A 21920-nucleotide genomic window follows, 5' to 3' on the forward strand; every position below is an offset into this window, starting at 1 on the left:
GGGGAGAGAGTGGAGAGCACCTACCATGTTTTTAGATGTCCTTTTTAAAGGTTGTGTTGTATGGTTTATGTATACCTATTAGGGGTCCCGAGAGTGGGAACAGTAGTGTTTGAAAAGAAAATCTTAACAGGGTGTGTTTGTGGTCTGTGAATTATTAAAGCTCAATTACTGCTGTCTTGAATATGCGAAGGATTATACAAATCTTAGGATACCCTGTTGCTGATAATGGCGTAAACCTATTTTTTATTATTATAAACTTTTTGGGCAAGGACTATATAAAAAGTTGGGGGGCAAAGTGTAAAATAGGGGGAGGGGAAAGAAAGAAAGAGAAACAAGAGAATTTTTTTTTCCCCCCTGTGGAGGAGGTCTAGATTGAAAGACATTCCGGGGTCTTGCATAAGTAGTTATACTTTGTGAACAGAAAACCATCCCTAAAAGTCTACTGGTTTCCATAATTCTATTTTTTATGGCCACATCCAATTTTTATTTCTTCAGGGTGTAAAATTATTATTTTGAGATAACTTCAGTGCTTTTGAAATTTGATTAATATTTAACTTTTATGAGTTGGGATTACTTGACGCCTGCTTTAACAAGTGTAAAATGATTACGTTGATGAAATTTTGTGAATGCAAAGAGTTGGTACCACCTGGGCTGAGATGTGGTAGTATGGAAAAGTTTAAATACAGAAAGTATGTAATTTCTTCAGGTGTGATTGTTTGATCTCATACACTCATTTTATACAAGGCTGTACTTGTCCTAGTGTTTGATAATGTAACATTCATACAGTTTGAAATAATTACAGAGGTCCCAATCCTTACAGCTTACTGATTCTTTAAAAGCCTGACATCATTTAGCTTTGGATACTACTACTTCTGTTACGCCATTATGGTATTTTGTCATATCAGAAGACAAACAATTTTTAAAACATTTATACTCTTGTAGTTTCTTTCAAATTTATTTTTATCCTAACCAAACTCCAAATCTCTGTAAAGTAGATGTATAGCTGGTAATTTCCCTTTTATTATGGCATTTTTATTATTAAAAATATCATATGCTATATTTCAGATTAATTGCACCAAAGCTGAATAGTTAAGTAGTAAGGCAGTCTATATTTACCCATAAGTTTTTAAAAGGGTTTTTGAATTGAAGGATATTATATACCTTGAACTTGTAAACATCCTAGGAAAGTTTTTGTTATTCTAAAATCTATGAACAACAAAGCACTTCAGGTTCTCCAAAACTTGAGGGTTTTTTGTTTGGGTGTTTTTGATCAGTTTATAGTGTCTTTTTTTTTTTTTTTTTAAGATTTTATTTATTTATTTGAGACAGAGAGAATGAGAGAGAGCGAGCACATGAGAGGGGGGAGGGTCGGAGGGAGGAGCAGGCTCTCTGCCGAGCAGGGAGCCCGATGCGGGACTCGATCCCGGGACTCCAGGATCATGACCTGAGCCGAAGGCAGTCGCTTAACCAACTGAGCGACCCAGGCGCCCCCAGTTTATAGTGTCTTAAAAAGAAAACTTGTATTGTTAGCTGTAGAGTTGAAACAACTACCCAACCTGTGAGCCTCATCTTCCTCAGCTTTGGGGTTATTTTGAAGATTAGAAAAGAACATCAAGGCCCATGTTCAGTGCCTAGAAAATAATGGCTTATGTAGTTATTATTATTTTTTCTGCATTTATTTTTTTCTATTTTTTTAATTAACATATAATGTAATATTTGTTTCAGGGGTACAGGTCTGTGATTCATCAGTCTTACACAATACACAGTGCTTACCATAGCACATACCCTCCCCAATGCCCATCACCCAGCCACCCCATCCCTCCCACCACCCTCCACTCCAGCAACCCTCAGTTTGTTTCCTGAGATTAAGAGTGTCTTATGGTTTGTCTCCCTCTCTGGTTTCATCTTGTTTCTTTTTTCCCTCCCTTCCCCTATGATCCTCTGTCTTGTTTCTCAAATTCCTCATATCAGTGAGATCATGTGATACTTGTCTTTCTCTGATTGACTTATTTCACTTAGCATAATATCCCCTAGTTCCATCCATGTTATTTTGATCTATGTTGGCCTTTCAGAAAGTACAGAAACTCTAGGGTTTCAGTTTAGATTCTCTTAATTCCTACATGATGAATGTAGTGTATAAATGTTATGTTCATAGCTCCATTTATGCAACAGGTAGTGTAATGAATTCTTTGTAGTTTTTTTTTTTTTTTTTTTTATTACCTTCTGCCACTTGGGTCCTTTATGGTCAGTCAGTTAAAAAGGTTTATTAGATTAAGCATAGAACCTCATATGGAAAATAATTTTGTTTAGAATTTCGCAAATGGACTGAAGAAACATTGTCATGTTAAGGAGTACAGATCTGACTATAGAGACTAACTGCTGTTGAAGGAGGGCAGGAGAGGTTCTAGCGTAGTTTGACTAGATCCCCAAAAGTTGTTCCTCACCCTGTCTGTATTTACTTTTACCTCCATAAAACCTATTCTAATACTTCTAGCCCTCAGTGAATCATGGTGTTTAGAATTTTGTAGCATTTAATTCTAGCACTTGATTGATGTCACACAGTCTACTTTGATCACTAAGTGCTTCAGTTTCCACCTTAACTGGATCTAACTCTGTGCTAGGTTTTATAAAAGAACAAAAGAAGTAAAAGACACGCACTCTAGAAACCTGTTAGGGGAAAGGACTATATAGTCTTTTTTCTACTTGAATTCCTTTCTTTACCCACCACTGTGACTTTAAAGTTTTTTCCCTGAAAATCCAGATGAAGTGGAATAGTGCACTCCCATAGTGTCTTATGCAGCCATTGTAGAGCCAGGACTTATGAGTTTTCCGTTTGTCAAATTTTTACTGGAGAGAGGAGTTTCTTAAGTGTTGGCCACATGGCTCTTGGTACTGTGGGATAATGGAGTGGTTAGCAAAACATATACTTTGTTTAGATATACCTTAACCAAATGGTTGCACAAGTAAGATAGTTACAAGCTTTATTTTCAGGCTTATGTGAGGAAAGTATAGGATACTAGTAAGGATATAAAGAGGCCTAATTTTAATTCGGATTGGGGAGGTCTTTTTCAAGAAATGTGACACTGAAGCTAAAACCTAAAGGATAAGTTAATGATAGGACAGAACAACATTCCAGGCCAAAGAAACAGTGTGTGTAAATACAGTGAGAGGAGAGAGTGGTATGTCCAAAGAACTGTAAGAACTATAGGAGGCCAGGAGAAGATATTATTATAAATGTAGTGGCAAGTTATTGAAGGATTTTTCATGAGGTAGCAACGTGATCTGTTTTGTTATATCATCTCTGGCTGCTGGATAAAGAATGGATTGGCAGGAGCAACAATGGAAGCAGGGAGACCCAGGCTATTACTGAGTTACAGATAATAAGAGTTGGTGGCAGAATGAATCGCATGCAGGTGGATTGGATGTGGGAGTGAAAGAGGAGCTGAGTCCCAGGTTTTGGACGAGCAACTGAATAGACGGTGCTACTATTGAGATGGTGAATACAAGAGGACTAGATTTGAGAGGGGAAAGAAGGAATTGTGTTTGAGTAGTAGTTTATAAGACATCTTAGTCCAAGAGTCATTTTGAGGGAGGAGGGCAGAATATATATCTATAGAAATGTGGATGTGTTTGTGTGTATATGGTATGTACACACGCGTGTGTATATATATATACGTGTGTATATACATGTGTATATCTAATACAAAGAAGTGTATGTGTGTGTGTCTAGAGAGAGAGCGTCTAAAGTCATGGACTTGAAATGACTCCAGGAGAGTGGGTAGATAACAGAAAAGAAATGGGGTCTGGGATTAGGCGTAGAGAATATATAAAGGTTTGTTAGAGGTTGAGGAGACACTAACAAAGGGTGAGAAGGAGCCTCTACGCTGGTGAGAAATAACCAGGGTAGCAGTGTCTGGGAAGCTGAGAGAGGAGTTTTAAAGAAGGCAGAAACTCTTCAGGGCTCTTACCAGGAATTGATTTTTTTTTTTTAATCTTTTTCAAAAAGTAAGTCCAAAGTACTGATTCTTGCCCCTCCAAGGAGAAATTTAAAAGTGGAGGTCAAACAAATTAATATTTGATGGGCAACTTCACGTATAATGGAAAGCATGATGATCAAATATGGAAGAATTGAGTGATGGACAATCCATAATAGCTTCTACAGGATTAAAGCATTATTAAAGCAGTTTTAAAGGTAGAATTACCTTTGCCCAGTTGTCCTTAGTCAAGGCTTGGGCACCTTTTGCTGGTGGTATGTCATTTTTGCATATGGCCTCTCTGTTACAACCTTTCTCATTAATAAAAAGAGAGAGGAACTACATCTAATGTCTTTTATGTCTCACTGAGCTTGTTGGTTTTTCATACAATTCCCAAGAAACAGGTCTTACACATATTTTACTCGTGATAAAATGGGTTCATAGAAGCTGAAGAAATGGCTTAATGTCACTCATAGAAAGCAGAACAACTGGCAGTCAGACCCAGGGTTTTCTGACTCTAATGCCAGGACCTAGTAGCTTCTCTTTGTTGTTATCTCTTCTTCTTCCTCCCTGTCCCTGGACCTGCTCTGAGATGGCGGGGATGTTGAGGAAGACACATTGGGGATTACCAACATCATCCCTCTGCCCTGACTTTGAGAAGGGGGAATGATGGTATAAGTGAGAGAAATGAGGAGGAACACTTGTGATAATGTAATCAGTGATGAATATGACTGTCGCTTTCATAGGATCTGAGCTTGTGTCTCACGTATCTCCGTGCATAGAACAGGTACTTAATAAACATTTGTTCACTGAATGTATCAGGGTAGGCAGTTCTTCCTCTTTAAGGACTTCAAATAAAGCATTAAACAGCATGTTATCTCCACTAACTTGTGTAGCTGCTGCTTTGAGTGGGCTGTGTTGATTCTGGGACAAGAAATTTCACACACGACTAATGGCTTTATTACATAACTTGGGTCCTTCAAGTTTCCTGCAGGAAAGAATGGGTCACATCCCATGAAGAGGGGAGGAGTAGAGGAGTTCTAGGACTGAATAAAGGTAGGACCTTGATAAGAAATATTTGCACATGGCAAAGTCAAACTTGAAAGATACCGCACTTTTGGCAGGGGCTTCACCTTGCTAAACCCATGGCACTTGAGGTCAAGTGTGGTTTATCTGTAATACTCTATGTAGTCGCCCAGGTATACACCAGCTGACTGCTTGGGTAGAAGGAAAGATAAACTTTGGGATTTAAAATGTGGCAGGACTGTACACTGCTATCATAATTGATGTCTTCTCTATGTGTATTTGTGTTGCCATACTCACGTTCCCAATCCCATGAGACGAATATAAATGTTTGGAAAGTCCAAAGTTGTAATCCTTTTGGTTCCATGCTGAAGCGAAATGAATTTACTCAACAAAGCCTCACTGAGCACCAACAGCAGCACTGTTTTAAGTGCTGGAGATACAGCTATGAACACAGCCAAGTCATAGAGCTTTCATTCTAGTGGTAGGAGTCAGTAAGCAAATAGGTCAGATGTAAGTACTGTGAAGAAACTTAGAGGTGGATAGATGGTGATGGCCAATGTTGTGCTATATAAGGGTAGTCAGAGAAGGCCTCTGTGATGCTGAGCAGACACAAGAAGGGAGTGAGGGATCACCCCTTGCAAATACTTGGGGGAGAAGAGCAGTCCAGGCAGGTGAATGACGAACATCAAGACCCTGAGGTGGAAGTGTGCCGAGCATGACCGAGAAACAAGGAGGCCAGCAAGAGGGAGAATGATAGGAGAGGAGGTCGGAACAATAGTGAGGAACAAATCTGAGGTAACAGTGTTTGATGTGATAAGGGGTGCTGAGATGCTGGGTGTGTTTAAAAGGTCAAATTGTTGGAATCTGTTGATGTTTTGGATGAGGGGTGTGTGGGAGGATTAATGCCAGGGTTTCTCCCCTCTTTAGAATGGAGTTGATATTTATGGACATGGGGAGGACTGTGGGAAGAGCAAGTTTGGGAGATGGACTGGAGTTGGGTTTCATTCTGCAAATTAGTTCTACCATGGGGCAAACACTAATAAAATGGCAGCCACTGGTTTGTGAAATAATAGTATTTAAGAAAATGGTTTTAATTTGTAGCATAAAAATGTGCTTTTATTCTTCAAATATTAGGGAAAGTCATGAAAACCAGTTGTTTTTCAAAAAGGGTACAAAAGGGTGGGCAACTAGTGAGTCGATTCCAGAAGGTGAGGGAAGGACAACAAGGAAAACAACTTAAAATGTTCAAGTTAAAAACGTATCAGTGGTGGGGCTTCTGGATGGCTTAATGGGTTAAGCATTCATTTCTTGATTTTGGTGCAGGTCATTGTCTTAGCGTTGTGAGATGAAGCCCAGCAGTGGGCTCTTGGTCAGTAGGAGTCCGTTTGAGGTCCTCTCCCTCTGCTCCTCCCTCTGCTTGAGTGCGTGCGCGCACATGCATGCTCTCTCTCAAATCTTAAAAAAAAAAGTATCCGTAGTGTCTCATATAAAATGTGAAAGCTGGGGCACCTGGAAGGCTCAGCTGGTTAAGCGGCTGCTTTTGGCTCAGGGCATGATCCTGGAGTCCTGGGATCGAGCCTCGTGTCAGGCTCCCTGCTCAGCCAAGAGCCTGCTTCTCCTCATTGTGTCTCTCTCGCGCGCACTCTCTCTCAAATAAATAAATAAAATATTAAAAAAATAAAATACAAATGCTGTCATCTGCCACTAGCTACTTTATCCTTTGATATTACTGCTTTTTAAAAGCTATTATGAAAAACTTAGTACTGAGAGAGAACTCGAGGATGTCTATTTAGAAGATGGGGAAAATCTGAAAAGCAAAAAAGCTTAGTGGAATGTTGTCTCTCTGCAGAAGCAATTATGGCAGGTGATTTGTAAGCCCTTGGGCTCTGAAATTTCCTTGCTTTAAATTTTCACTATACTGTTCCTGAACATTCACTAATTAGATATTCACCTACGTTAAGAATCATAGAAACATCTGGGATGGTTCTTTGTTAGGTTGGTGTGAATTAGTTCCTTCAACAATGTGGCTTCTAACAGAGTTCAGTATGTGAGTCATTTTGGAGCTTTTGGGGGGTAGTTGGCTCTTTAGGGTATTTTTTATTTTTCCAGTAGAGATTTAAAGGACCCATGTGGACCCTGACCTTCTACTTAATACATTTTACGTAAATAATTCTTGTTGAAGTTACCAGTGACCTCCGCCCTATTATCAAGTCCAGAAAACTACCCCCTCCCTCCCCTGCCCCATCTCCCATCAGCATTCAACCTTCCAGCAGTATTTGATTTTCTGATGAGGCCTTCTTTTCTTTTCTTTGGCTTCTGTAGCACCATTTTGTCTTTTAATTTTGAGGCTCTTTCAGCCCAGTGTCTTATGCAGTCTCCTTTATCTCCAAATTGGCCATCCTCAAGGCTTGATTCTGCCTTTTCTCCTTCCCCTTTCTTTTTCTCTCCCTGTGTGGTATGATCTGTAGGCTAATGAATTCCAAAATTTTGTGTCCTTCCCACATCCCTTTGCTAAGTTCAGGCCATCTAATGACTGCTGGATTTTTTTGTTTCTTATCTCAACGACACCCTATACTCACAAACTTAGGATTTTCTCCCTCCCCTTCCAAAAGCAAAACAGCCCAGGCCTCTTCCAGTGTCCCCTATGTCTGCATGGATGAGGTACCATTATTCATTGTGGTACACAGGTGAGAAGTATATGAGTCATCCTTGACGCTTTCTCTCATCCTTCCACATCCAGTTTATCACTGAATTCTTTCTATCACCTTTATTTCCTAAGTATTTTTTTCATCTTCACTGCTACCATCCTAACCCAGACTGTAGCATGTCCCTCTATAGCCTTCTAACTGATTTCTCCATATTCACTGTGCTCTCGCATCGCTTTTATGCCCAGAATATTTTTAAAACAGAATTGATATGTTATCCCTTGGCTTAAAACGAGCCCTGCATTGTCCAGGTCTGGCCTACCTCTTCCTTAGTGTTACTCAGTGTCACAGTACTTCCTTTGCCATAGGGCCTTTGTACATGATACTGTCCATGAACTCTTCCTCCCTTCTCCCCCATACACACACTGTTAACTTTTCAGTTTTAAGATTTTGCTTCAATCCTGTTATCCTCAGAGAGGAAGCTTTTATCCTCTAGCTAGGACAAACCACTTTTTCCCTGAGAGCCTTTATTTCAGTTAATAATAGTATATTTATTAATGTGATTATTTGAGTTGGCTTGAGTTGACTTCAAGCTCCGTGAGAAGCAGACTATGAGGCTACTTATCATTATGTGTCCCTAGTACCTTGTATATAGCCTTGAGGTAGCAGAGCCTCAATCAATACTTTTTTTTTTTTTAAAGATTTTATTTACTTATTTGACAGAGAGATCGCGAGAGCAGGAACAAAAGCAGGGGAAGTGGGAGAGGGAGAAGCAGGCTTCCCGCCGAGCAGGGAGCCCTATGTGGGACTCGATCCCAGGACCGTGGGATCATGACCTGAGCCAAAGGCAGACGCTTAACGACTGAGCCACCCAGGCACCCCTCAATCAATACATTTTTAATAATAGAACTCATTCTTTGTAAATTAATGGACTACAAAAGAAAAACTCTTTGACATACCTTATATTTGTTATTTAGATAGATGTCTCTATCTAAATGTCTCTAAAGGACATTTGACAGATTACCCTGAAAACTCACATCTGGAGTTTGAGAAGCAGAAGAGTTCAGGGGCGCCTGGGTGGCTCAGATGTTAAGCGTTTGCCTTCTACTCAGGTCATGATCCCAGGGTCCTGGGATCCAGCCCCATGTTGGGCTCCCTGCTCAGTGGGGGGTCTGCTTCTCCCTCTCTCTCTGCCTCTCCCCCTGCTTGTGCTCTCTCTTTCTCTCTCTCTCAAATAAATAAAATCTTAAAAAAAAAAAAAAAAAAAAAGAACCAGAAGAGCTCAGTAACTGTCCAGAATCACAGGACTTGTAACTGCCTGAGTCAAGGTTGGAACTTGGAACAAATGTTCTCTCAGTTGGTGCTAATTCCAGTATCCTGTAGTTTAATACTGTATAAATTCTTGTTATTTTTTTATTGTTTTCTTTTTTCTTTTTTTATTATGTTATGTTAATCACCATACATTACATCATTAGTTTTTGATGTAGTGTCCCATGATCCATTGCTTGCTTTTTAAAATACCCAGACAGTTGTTGAAGATAATGTAGAAAAGATTTGGACTCGTCAGTTTTATTGTATGAATGTATCTTTTTCTAGTCAGAAAATCTTCAAAAAAAATTACATAAGGAAATTTCTTTTTTTTAATATTTTATTTTTAAGTAATCTCTGCACCCAGCATGGGGCTTGAACTTACAACCCCTGGATCAGGAGTCTCATTGTGTTCTACCCATTGAGCTAGCCAGGTGCCCCTAAGAAAGTTTGTTATAAAAGGAATCTTACTAAGTTTTTGTTTCCTCTGCCTTTCCCTATCCATATGCATCTCCCAGAAGACCTACATTTTTAAATGTTCTAGGGCTGTACTTTATGATACTGTAACCAGTAGTCATATGTGGCTGTGAAACTAAGTCTAAATTTAAGTTAAAAATTCAAGTTTTCAATTACTAGAGCCACATTTTAAGTGCTCAAATACCCACATGGGGCTAATGGCTACCATATTGGACCACTGGAGAGCTGGAACATTTCTCATTACAGAAAGATCAATTAGTGTTGTCAAGGGAAGTGATATTTAAAGGGACTTTTTTCCTTCTTTCATTCTTCCTTTCTTTTCCTACATATTAAATAGTCACCACTAGTTTAAAATTATTAGAGTCAAATTTTCTTGTAATTTTGCATGGAATTCTTCTTACATAAAGACGTTTAGACATATTAGTCCATCCATGAAGTGTCTGCCGAATCAGTGGAATGTATCTATTTCCATCTGAGAATGGAAATCTGGGTCTTTAATTGGAAAGGCTATGAAGAATTTCTTAATATTGTATAAAGTGTTGAAGTTTCCAGAGCAATTTAACTTATATATCTATATTTGGTCTTTAAATCTATCTTTGGAGGAAGTAGGTTTTAAGAAGGTCTTGGAGTAGCAGTCTGATTTTACAAGGTTGTGGTTTGCCTAAAGCCACACAACTAGTACTTGGTGAGGCTGGATCTTTTTGAAACTAGGTCTCTCTCTCCTTATCCTTTTCTTATGGACCAGTGATTTCCAAATTTCTAAAAGAATCACCTGGACAAAAGTTACAGACTCCTCTAGTTTTTAAAAAGCTTTCCTGGTGATTTCCAGAGAGCCGGGTTTGAGAACCAGTGTCCCAGAGCATGTTGAGAGTCTTACACTTTGCTTATGTCTATAACAGTAGTACATCTGTTATTTTTTTGATGTGGTGATACTCAACTTTGGAATACCCTTATATAGATAAGTGGTAACTATCAAAGATCTGACTTTATGGGGCGCCTGGGTGGCTCAGTCGTTAAGCATCTGCCTTCAGCTCAGGTCATGATCCCGGGGTCCTGGGATCGAGTCCCACATCGGGCTCCCTGCTCAGCGGGAAGCCTGCTTCTCCCTCTCTCACTCCCCCTGCTTGTGTTCCCTCTCTCACTGTGTCTCTCTCTATCAAATAAATAAATAAAATCTTTAAAAAAAAAAAAAGATCTGACTTTAACCTTTCAATAACTGTATACTGAATTGCATTAAGTTAGCAGTTATTGGATATCTACCATGTTTCAGGTGCTTTCTATAGTCTGGGCACAATAAACTTCCAAACCAGGTAAATTGTAGATAGACAAATTCAGAGGCTGATAGCAACTTGCCCAAGTCTCATAGCCAGTAAGTGATAGATGGCTGTTTTTAAACGTGGGCATGTTAATTGAAAGCTCACATGTGAGGTGTTAGGACGAACATGTATGTTGTTTATTCAGTGGCCTATTAAAATCCTGTAGGGAAATCAGACATATTATAAGTACTAAGGGATAAGTCTGAATCCTGAAGAGTTCATGTGGAATAGTTGGACTTATTCCCGAGAAATGTACTGCCTCTCTCTATTTTTTTGAAAGACCTTATATATTTGGGACAGGGAAAGAGCGTGTGTGAGTGGGAGGAGGAGCAGAGGGAGAGGGACTAGCAGACTCTGCACTGAGCGGGGAGCCCAACGTGGAGCTGGATCCCATGACCCTGAGATCATGACCTGAGCCGAAATCAAGTCAGATGCTTAAGTGACTGAGCTACCCAGGTGCCTCGTACCTCTCTTTTATAGAACCTAATGGTTTCAGGGCGCCTGGGTGGCTCAGTTGGTTAAGCAACTGCTTTCGGCTCAGGTCATGATCCTGGAGTCCTAGGATCGAGTCCCATATCGGGCTCCTTGCTCAGCAGGGGGTCTGCTTCTCCCTCTGATCCTCCCCCCTCTCATGTGCTCTCTCTCTCTCTCATTCTCTCTCTCAAATAAATAAATAAAATCTTAAAAAAAAAAAAAAAAGAACCTAATGGTTTCAGACATAAACACGCAGGCTCTATTATTTTAGAAATGAAGCTTTATGATAAATTACTTGATAAATTTACTCTGTAAATTTCTAGAAATAATATTAGGCAAATTTATAAATTTGTAGGCTTGGAGAAATCGCTAAATAGCCTCACCTGTTTCAATCCCAATTATTTGGAAGATTGGCTGACCTGAAAAAAAGCTGATCTCTTAATTAAAGCAACAACATTAACATAAATTCTTTTACTTAAGAGGGATTCACTATACCTATACTTGTGGATTGTGTAGTTACACTTTACGCGCAGTTATAACAAATATGGCGCAAAGTAGATTAGAAGGGAAAATGAACATGGCAGAGGTGGATCCAGAATAGCCAGCATATCAGAGACAAAAGAAAATCATGAAAAGCAGAAACAAAGTTCTTAGTAAATAGCAGTCTAGAGTAGCCCTTTAGAATGGATCTAAAGAACAGCTCCTGAGTTGTTGTTGTTGTTGTTAAGATTTTATTTGACAGGTCTAGTGATTTTTCAGGTCTAGAATTTCTTAATTTTTAAAATACAGCTTCTGTTTCTCTATAAAACAGTGTTTTAAATCTTAATACAAAAGAGAGTCAACGAACTACACAATTTTGGGAAATTTCAGTCTCAAGTCATCTTAGAATATAAAATTTTAAGAAGCTGAGGATTAATCCTTTTTAAAACTAACACTTTAAGAATGTACTCCAGGGGTTTCATTTTGTACTTTATTTAAAATGTTTGTTATTATTTCATTATGAAAAGAAAATATAGAAGCTTTGGAAGATAGGGAAAGTTTACAAAGTTTTTGTGTTTTTATGTGCATTTCTTACTTATTTTTTTATGAAGATTTTATTTATTTGACAGATATAGTGAGAGACGGAACACAAGCAGAGGGAGTGGGAGAGGGAGAAGCAGGCTTCCCGCTGAGCAGGGAGCCCAATGTGGGGCTCCATCGCAGGACCCTGAGATCATGACCTGAGCCGAAGGCAGATGCTTAATGACTGAGCCACCCAGGCATCCCTTTATGTGCATTTTAAAACCACAGTTTTTTTATTTGACTCTTCCCACCTAGCATTAAATAACTAATCATTAGTAAATAGGTAATATAAGTTTTCTGTCACCCACAATAATCTTCTGTTTAAGTGAGTGTTTGGGTAATACTCTCATTCATGTACCCATATGATATTTATACCAAAACTTGCATTTTCTCTTGTAGACTTATTTAGTCCACTTACATCTCTTGCAATTTGGTTGTAATAGGCTTGGTATTTTTGATACTTGTTCACTGTTTCCTCATTTGTTTTGTGATCCCCTAATCCTCTCTTCCTGACAATTTTTGTGCTAATCATACATTTTTTAGTATTCCATTTTAATTCTTCTCTTGACTTCCCAGTGATATATTTCTTTGCATTATTATTTCAGTGGTTGCTGTACTTAGAGATAATATTGAATTTCTTCAGCTAAAATATAAGAACTTTAAAACAATTCTTTCCTTAGTGCTCTGGTTGTCATAAATTAGAAACCCCAGTACAGTGTTGTACATTTTACTTTCAACAACCATATGGCTTTAAAAAAAGAAAAGAAAAGTAGATGTATGGTATTTTATACTCATTTATTTCCATTCATTTTTGTTTCTTCTTGTAGATCCGTGTTGCTGGTACTGTTTTCTTTCCTTCAGTACTTCTTGTAAAGGAGGTCAACTGGTAACAAAATTCTTTTTGTTAATGGGAAATGTCTTTATTTCACTTCACTTTAAAAGATAGTTTTGCTGGATGTGGTCTTCTTGGTTGACAGGGTTTTCTTTCAGCTCTTTGAGTATGCACCTCTGCTGTCTTCTCACTGCCATTGTTTCTGATAAGAAGGCCATTAACCTTATTTTCTCTTTGTCTTTGAGCATTTGTGCGTGGGGCTGTTTTTTTGTGTGTGTATCATTTTTTGGATTTGTTAAGTTTCTTCTGTCTGTAAGTTAATGCTTTTCACTGCTTTCTCCTGCCATTTCCCTTCTGCTATTAAGTCCATCTAATGAACTTTTCATTTCAGGTTTTGTGATTTTTCAGGTCTAGAATTTCTTAATTTTTAAAATACAGCTTCTGTTTCTCTATAGAGATTCCCTTTCCATTATTCACTGATACCATATTCACCTTTAGTTTTTTAACATATTATTATAGCTGTTTTGAAGTCTTTTTTTTTAAGATTTATTTATTTGAGAGAGAGAGCATGAATGACAGTGAGGGGGTTGGGGGGGCAGAGAGAGAGAGGGAGAGAATCTCAAGCAGACTCCCCACTGAGTGGGGAACCTGACACTGGGCTGGATCTTGGGACCCTGAGATCGTGACCTGACCTGAAATCAAGAGTCGGATGCTCAACCAACTGAGCCACCCAGGTGCCCATGTTTTGAAGTCTTTATCAACTAAATCTGACACCTGGACCTACTTGGCATTAATTTCTAATGATTGTTTTTTCCTAGTTATGAGTTATAGTTCCCCGTTTATTAATACTTGGAAGTAAAAATTGAACATGTAGGTATTACATTGTAGTGCCTTTGGGTGGCGGTGGTTATTTTCTTTTCTTTTAAGGATTATTGTTTTTTGTTCCACCAGGTATTTCACTTGCCTGGGTTGAGACTGCAAACTGGTTCCTGTTTCCCAGCTATGTGGTAGCTGATATATCTGTTCTGTTTTTTGGTTTTCAGCTGCTGCTTTTTTAGCCTTCCTCCTTGAGTTGGGGAGGTCCCCCCCTATAATTTAATGGTTAGTCAAGATTGGGGGCTTATAACAATAAAAAATTAAAAAAAAAAAGATTTGGGGCTTACCTTTGACATCATTCCCTTTTTTCTCTGGAGATTGCCACTTTAATTTCCAATTCCTCTCTTGGCTTTGGATTGTCTTCTTTGATATTTCTAGTGACTAAGGCTTCCATCCATTTGAGTTACACACAGTTGGGGAATGGTCTCCATTAAAAAAGGAGCTCACCCAGTGCAGCTGTATTTATCAAGTGGTGTTTTTTTTTTTTTCCATCTGCCCTAGGTTCTTTACCATGCATGTGTAGTTGAGCTGTCATTTGGGATTTAAATCGTGGCCTTTCCACTTAATACTTGTGTGACCCTCAGAAAAAGGACTTGCCCCCTTTGATCCTTGGTTTCCTGCTATAGAAAATGAGAAAGATGATAATTCAGTGAGAAGTACATGAAATACCAAGTGCACGCCATGCCCTAACTATAGTTTTTTCTATCACGTGGTTCTCTATATTGCTTTTCCAATATTTTACCCACTTACGGTGCCACTGGTTATGTATTTTTATCCTTGACAAACTTTGGGTCCTTCTTATTTTTAAAATAATTTGAAATGTACATCACAGAGTCATGTTATTAATTGATAGTGGGAGGCGTAAGTTTTCTGGTGAGTTAGATTCAATCTATTTGTTGAAGTTAAGTTGTGTGGGATTTGAAATAATGCATACATTATGCTGTTTTTAATGCACAGTGTTGTAACTCAGTCTTGAATGGCTAGTAAAGAACGTGATGGGCTAGGTAGAGTACTGAATTCTTTGACTGTAATCAGCAGTGCTGACTTGGTTCATTGTAAAGTCACATGATCACACCATCCACTTTTATCTGTGGCACTTGAGTTTTGAGCTTTGCATTAATGCCACTGGATATTAATAGGCCATTGTTAACCAGAGCAGATTGGATTCCTGTAAAACAATACTTTGTTTTGAGAGAGTAGTCTGTATGGGGAGCATTACACTGAATACACCAATCACCGACAGCACGGATAGGAAATGTTTGTAGCTTTGGGATGATATAATTGGCTAGTACTTGATGAAAAAATTGTTAGAATAAACCCAGCCACTTTGGCATCTAAATGTACATATGTAAACATACATTTTTAGTTACTGATATGGCTATGTTTCAGGATATTAATTTAATACTTTAGCTTATCTTAGTGAACAGTTGCTTTTAAATTATATGAGAGATTTTTGTCTTTAAAGTGTCTTTATTATTAGTTCAGAAGTTTGTTTTTAGGATTTAAATTGCATTTTTTTGTGTAAACTTTAACATTTTTTAGATGTAATTTTGGGTTTATTTATTTATTTTAAGATTTTATTTATTTATTTGACCAAGAGAGAGATAGCAAGAGCAGGAACACAAGCAGGGGGAGTGGGAGAGAGAAAAGCAGGCCTCCCGCCAAGCAGGGAGCCCGATGTTGCGCTCCATCCCAGGACCCCAGGATCATGACCTGAGCCGAAGGCAGACGCTTAATGACTGAGCCACCCAGGCGCCCCAATTTGGGTTTTTTTTAAATCAATAATAAACTGATTGTAAACAAAGAATAATTCTTATTTAGTGATAGTGTCCTGAAATAAAGATTTTCACTCCTCTGCCTGTCATTAACAGTGATTTGATTGGCTTAAATAAAGCTGGGCCCAGAAGTTTGCTTCTCTTCTCAGACCATGCTATCTAGCATCAACCCTAGTTGATGTAAAGTGCTTATCATTTGTCACTAAAGGAAATAGTGAAGAGAGGAAGTTATCTTAGTAAGCACATTTTTCAGTACCAGGTAAGTTGTAGAACTTTTTAGCGGTTTGATCCTTAACAGTCAAATTAATAGAAATAGGAAAGTGATCTGTGACTGGAAAAACACAGTAGCTTCTAAAACCGACTAATGTTTACCTTTTCTTCAATTGTGTCAAATCTTTGTGTGATAACAAAACATGGATGTGTAGGTGGGTCCAGGGGTCAAGAGGTTACAATGGTAAAGCATATAAAGGATGAAAGAAACTTGTATGACCTGGAACATTTGATTGAAAGGACTTGCTAGCTGGAGGAGGCAATGTGGTTTTTAAGTGGAAAAAGGAAGACCTAGATAATGTAGAAACTGAATGTTACCTACCTTCCATACCACAATAGCCTCCAAATACACTTCTGAAGTTAAGTAACACACACAGCTCTATCTAGTACATAATTTCATATTTAAACATTTGACATGCCTTTCCAGATGGATTGTGTCTGGATGCTGGCCCTTCTTTCTCCTCCATAGGTGGTCCAGTGCAGCTGTCTGTAAGAATCTTGTAGGGCAAAGAGTTTTGTAGATATTGTAGACCCTGGGGGATTTTCTACAAAGCACAAACAGATTTAGAAATAATCCCCTGTGGTGCCATCCAGTGCAGAGTTTCTGTCTTTTTTTTTTTTTCTCCTGTCAAAAGCTTCTTTAGATTTGGAAGCAGAGGCAGGAGGGAAAGATGAAACAATGCTGAAGAGTGAAAACGGCGGGGGAATTGTGAAGTTTGAGCAGACCAGTTTCCTGAGTTGGGTGATTTGTCTATCTTTGTCACTTAGCCCAAAATACTTTAACTGGCTCACTGTAATATGTGGACTTCTACCATTTAGAAGAATCTTTGCACTGCCACATTAATGGCTGCATGATTTGGGATGTGTCAACCTCTCAAAAGACTGTTTCCTCATTTTTTAAGTGAAGATAATACCTTCCTCTCAAAGATGTGCCAATTTAGGAAAATAGGACATATAAGCATTTAGGGAACTATCTGCCACACAGTAGGTTCTTGGTAAATGTGGCTGTTTATATTAAAGTAAGCCACACAGGGGGCAACTCTGTGGCTCAGTCTGTTAAGCATCTGCCTTCAGCTCAGGTCAGGATCCCAGAGTCCTGGGATTGAGCCCCACATCGGGCTCCCTGCTCAGCGGGGAGTCTGCTTCTCCCTTGCCCTCTGACCTCTTCCCTACCCATGCTCTCTCTCTCTCTCTCAAATAAATAAATAAATAAAATCTTTTAAAAAATAAAAATGTAATAAATACATAATAAAGTAAGTAAGCCAGATAGATTATGATGGTCTCATATACTAAGAATTCTTAGTTTATCCCAAAGGTGATGAGTAAACAGACCTAGATTATGTACAACTTATATTTTATAAGAAACTTTTGTTTATTGAAAGCAGGAAAAACTGTTTCATTGTATCTGGCACAGTTAGTAGAAAAATTCTGGTGTATATGACTGTAGACTTGAATTGATTGGGTCAGATTCAGTGCAGGGTTCACCTTACCCCCAATATACAAAATCAAACTATTTCTTAACCCACAAACCAATTCTCATCCAGAATTGAACTCTTAGAAAGTAATTGGGAAGAAGCCATTATCTCTGTTATATTTTCCAAATGTTCATGTGCTTAGAGGAAATAGGGGATTGCTCCGAAACATAGGGAAATAAAGGGAACTAAGTGTACTAAGGCACCTTGGGACACTGCTAAATAAGCTTTTCCATCTTGTTTTTCTTTTAGTGCAAGCATTAATATGGGATGGAATTTAAAACTTAACTTTTGGAAGAAATTATTGTTTTGGTCTTATTTATGTGAGATCTCCCTTAATGTTGGACTTGTGACATTTTTGGTGGTTGTAATTAGCAGAATTTTTTAGCATTTAGATGGTGTCATCTGCCAGAATAATTTGGAATTGGACAACTTAAGGGTAAACATTTTAGCATATTTTTAAATTTCTGTATTCTTTACCACAGCTACTATACTGTACCCAGCACCTTCTTCTGAATAAGTAATTGTTAAATGCATTAAAACTTTATAGCTGTGTATTGACACACCCACCTCCACTTTCTTTTCCTGTTCACGTTGGTTTTTTCCTGTCACTTTGGATTATTTGGTAAGGTTGATGTACTGCATAAGGAAGTCAGTTGTGAATGAGATCTAAGTTATATTTCATAGGTTAAAATGCTAGACAGCAGGGTAACATTTGGCAGGGTAAATGAATTTTTTAGTCCTATTTTATGGCAGCAAGAAAATGATTAGTTAGTACATTTAGCCTTGTCTTACTGAAAAACTAAAACTATGTCATAATCTAGTTTTTTATTTGCAGCTTTATCTTCAGTGAATAATCAGCCTTGGGTTTTCGGTTTGTTTGTTTTTTTGTAAAAGAATACCTTATGTGATCCTCACATTAACTATGTAAATTAGTGTATTAGCGTAAGAACCACTTTCTAGTTGCAGAGGTGATGCCAAAAGCAAATTTTGTTCCTGTAAATAAATGGACCTTTACACAGAAACATAGACTCACAGTGGGTCCATAAAACATGATCAAGATTTAATGCAGTATGTATTTCAGGGAGGCAGTAGGCAGACAAAAGGAAGAGGATCTCTAGTTGCGAGAGCAGTTAAGTGATGCTTACTGGTAAGGGCTTTAGTCTTCGGGTGCTGGGAGAGGTCAGAGCTCCCCAGCAGGTGCCACGGGAGCATCATTGCCTGGGCACTGGGAGCTTGTGGAGTCTTAGGGAAACTGCTGCCCTTGCTCTGATAGGGTCAACTGAGTGTGTAATCTTGTTCTTGTTGAACAGTGGTCAGGCATTGAAAAACCAGGACACCTAAGAATAAGTTTTCTAATTCTTTTGAAATACATAGCCATAGGTGAGTCATAATCTCACCTTTCTAACGTGGCACTTGCATTTAAATTTAAATTGCTAGATTATAATCAGGTTTTATCAGCTGGCTTTATAGCATCAAGCTAGAAATGTCAACTGCTTTCTGGGGCTGTGTTACTAAAAAGTGATCATTATTTAGAGAGCCTCAAGACTCCAAGGGGCTGGTACTGGTGGGCAGGGACTATTATCTCCATTTTATAGATTGGGAAAGTTACTGTTTAAGGAAAGGCAGTGACTTGAAATAGAGGGTGTTATTGAAAAGGACCCTAACCTTTTTTTTTTGACTGAGTTAAGCATTTAATTTAATAGCGGCTACTTTGGTATAGTGGAAAATGTCCCACATTTAAGGTGGAGGACCTGCCATTCATCTCTAGCCTCTACTATAAAAATAACAAGTCTAAGAGGGCTGGAAAGTACCTATTAGGGTGATTGATAAAATTGATAAATGAATATTTGTTAAATGAATGAGTAGAAGGATGTGATTGTGATTTATGCCCAGAAGTGGCTTTTTATAAATGTAGAATCTTCAAATAACAGAAGAATGTTAAGGCTTACTTTGGACTTTTTAATATATTAAATACAGTTAAGGGATTGGAACATTTCTCTTTTGTAGAGTGTCCATATTTGAGCATCCTTAAGTCTCCCTGGACAAAGTACTGTGGCAGCCTTAGGCCTAAAGAGACACCTAGGTTCAGCTTTGCTCAGTTCTTTAAAATACAAATGAATAAAACAAAATAAAACCTCAGACATTATCTTTTGCCTATTGTGACTTGAAATTGTTGAGCAAAGACACTTTTACCAGGTTTTTACCAGTTTAACTATAAAAATTGAATTTGTATTAAAATGAATAGATTGGTAATAAAACATTGCTAGAAATGTGTTTTATTAGTATTTTAACTGTATTCAGAGGTTGCACTATTTAAACAGTCTTGATGTTTCTCTGCCCAACGATAAACACCTTTATCAACTTAGCGTGCAAAAAACGTGGTCAGAACTCAACTCGTATCACTGCACAGTCCTCTTCTGTATTAACATCCTTGTCTGTATAGTTGTGAAGACCACCTGTGCTACATTTTATTCTGGAAATGAAAATTCTGTGGATTTAGTGACTGGGATGTCCAAAGAAAATCACTGACATTTAATGTAACGTGAACTAAAGCATTTAACAATGAGAAGCACATTGATGTGCATATTTGGGAGCTGAGAAGGATGTACGCAGATGACAACCTTGCGCTCCAGGTTACAGAGCTAGTTTGAAGCAATATTAAAGTTTTTACTGGCAGTTTTTAAAAAAACCTGGTCAAGTATTTTTTTCCAAAGCTTGATTTTTACCCAATGTTATGAAAACAAATCTGGTTTCATCATACGTTGTCTCTAAAAATCTGAAGAAAATTTTTCTGTTGGGGAAGAAACAGCTTGATTTCGTGAGATTTTTTTTTTTTTTTAACTGAAAAATGATGAAACTCAGTATACAGGTAGTGTTTTCTCTTTGGTCAGAATTGAAATATGACATTTGATATTTAAATGGGTGAATTAAAAGGCAAGTTTAATTGTTGGATATGGAAGCTGAACAAACCTCACAGCAATTTTTAAGATGTCCATTGAGGAATCTAACATACATTTACATTATAAAGGATTTTAATTATTAAGACCTTACTGTTTTTCTTGTCAAATTCTTTTTTTGATAGTTAAGTGTTCACCAAAACTGATCCAAGAAAGAGAAATCATTTCCTTCTTTTCATTTAGAGGAAAGTTGCTGTTTATAGCACATTGACAATTTCTTATTTGGTAAGAATTAGAATAGAAAAAAAAAAAAAGCCAAGTGGCAACATCAGTATTCACACTCAGGACTCACACTCGCAGGGTAGATCTAATCTGCGAATGAACAGGAGCCATTTCTTATTACTTAACATTTAGATAGTATTTAAAGCAATGGGTTACTTGAGATGGTGAGATGACTGGAGAAAAAATACAGAATGAGAAAAGGAGATGGCTCTAGGACCAAAGGTTCCTGTTTAATTGCTGGGTAGAAGAGGCTCAGAGAAAGTGGCATTTGAAGAAATGTTTCAAGAAAGACGGAGTAGTCAACAGTGTCATATGCCATTTCATAAGTCCAGTGGGACAGAGACTGAAAGATGTACATTAGATTTGGCAACAGAGAAGTCTTGGGATGTCTTAGAACTATTTTGTTGGTGTTGTGGTGGGGTGAAGCCAGGTTGGCAGTCATTGCCATAGTTCATGTGCTAGTTCAGCAAATTTGGCTGGGCATTTTTTGATGGTAGTGGTGGTTGTGTATGGGGGAGTCATTGTGCAGTAAAAAGCTAACCTTGGTTAGAATAGCAAGATGGCAGAGGAGTGGGAGACCTAAGTTTCGTCTGGTCCCAGAAATTCAGCTAGATCGTTATCAAACCATCTGAACACCTACAATCTCAACAGGAGATCGAAGAAGAGAATAGCAGCAATTCTATGAACAGAAAAGCAATCACTTTCTGGAAGATAATACATTATATGTTGCAGTAAAATTTAACTGTGGTTAAAGGAGAAAGAATGATGGAGTTGAGGTAGAAATTTGAATACACAGGGGAGAGAAGAGATTACCTATACTTCAAAAACTCTTTTTTTCTCTACTCTCTGCAAAGAAATAATGGCTGTGGAGACCAGAGTTCCTTTTCATTCTTGTATTTTCTTTCTTTCTTTCTTTTTTTTTTTTTTAGTTTTTTTTTCTTTTTATCAAGACACACAGAGAGAGTGAGCGCGGGAGAGAGCATGGGGGGCGGGGAGGGGCAGATTCAAGGCTCCCCACTGAGCAGGGAGCCAGATGCAGGGCTCCATCCCAGGACCCTGGAATCATGACCTGAGCCAAAGGCAGGCCGACTGAGCCACGCAGGTGCCTCCTCATTCTTGTGTTTTGTATATCCTCAGAAAAATGTTCAACTCCTCACGCTTTCTCTCTGTAAGTTTCTCTTTTCATTCTGTTTCCATAGCTTCACCCACTTGCTCTTTATCCCTGGCCCCT

At 38.2% G+C, this 21920-nt stretch overlaps 1 protein-coding gene across 2 annotated transcripts in view; it reads left to right on the plus strand.

Moving 5' to 3' along the window:
* The window catches only part of SLC12A2 (solute carrier family 12 member 2), a 106284-nt gene that overhangs the window by 1438 nt on the left and 82926 nt on the right, over positions 1-21920 (plus strand). The window lies entirely within an intron of this gene.

This window comes from Mirounga angustirostris, unplaced genomic scaffold (genome assembly GCF_029215605.1).
Source record: "Mirounga angustirostris isolate CCGP_5_RB_7025 unplaced genomic scaffold, mMirAng1.0.hap1 SCAF_7, whole genome shotgun sequence".
Classification (NCBI taxonomy): Eukaryota; Metazoa; Chordata; class Mammalia; order Carnivora; family Phocidae; genus Mirounga; species Mirounga angustirostris.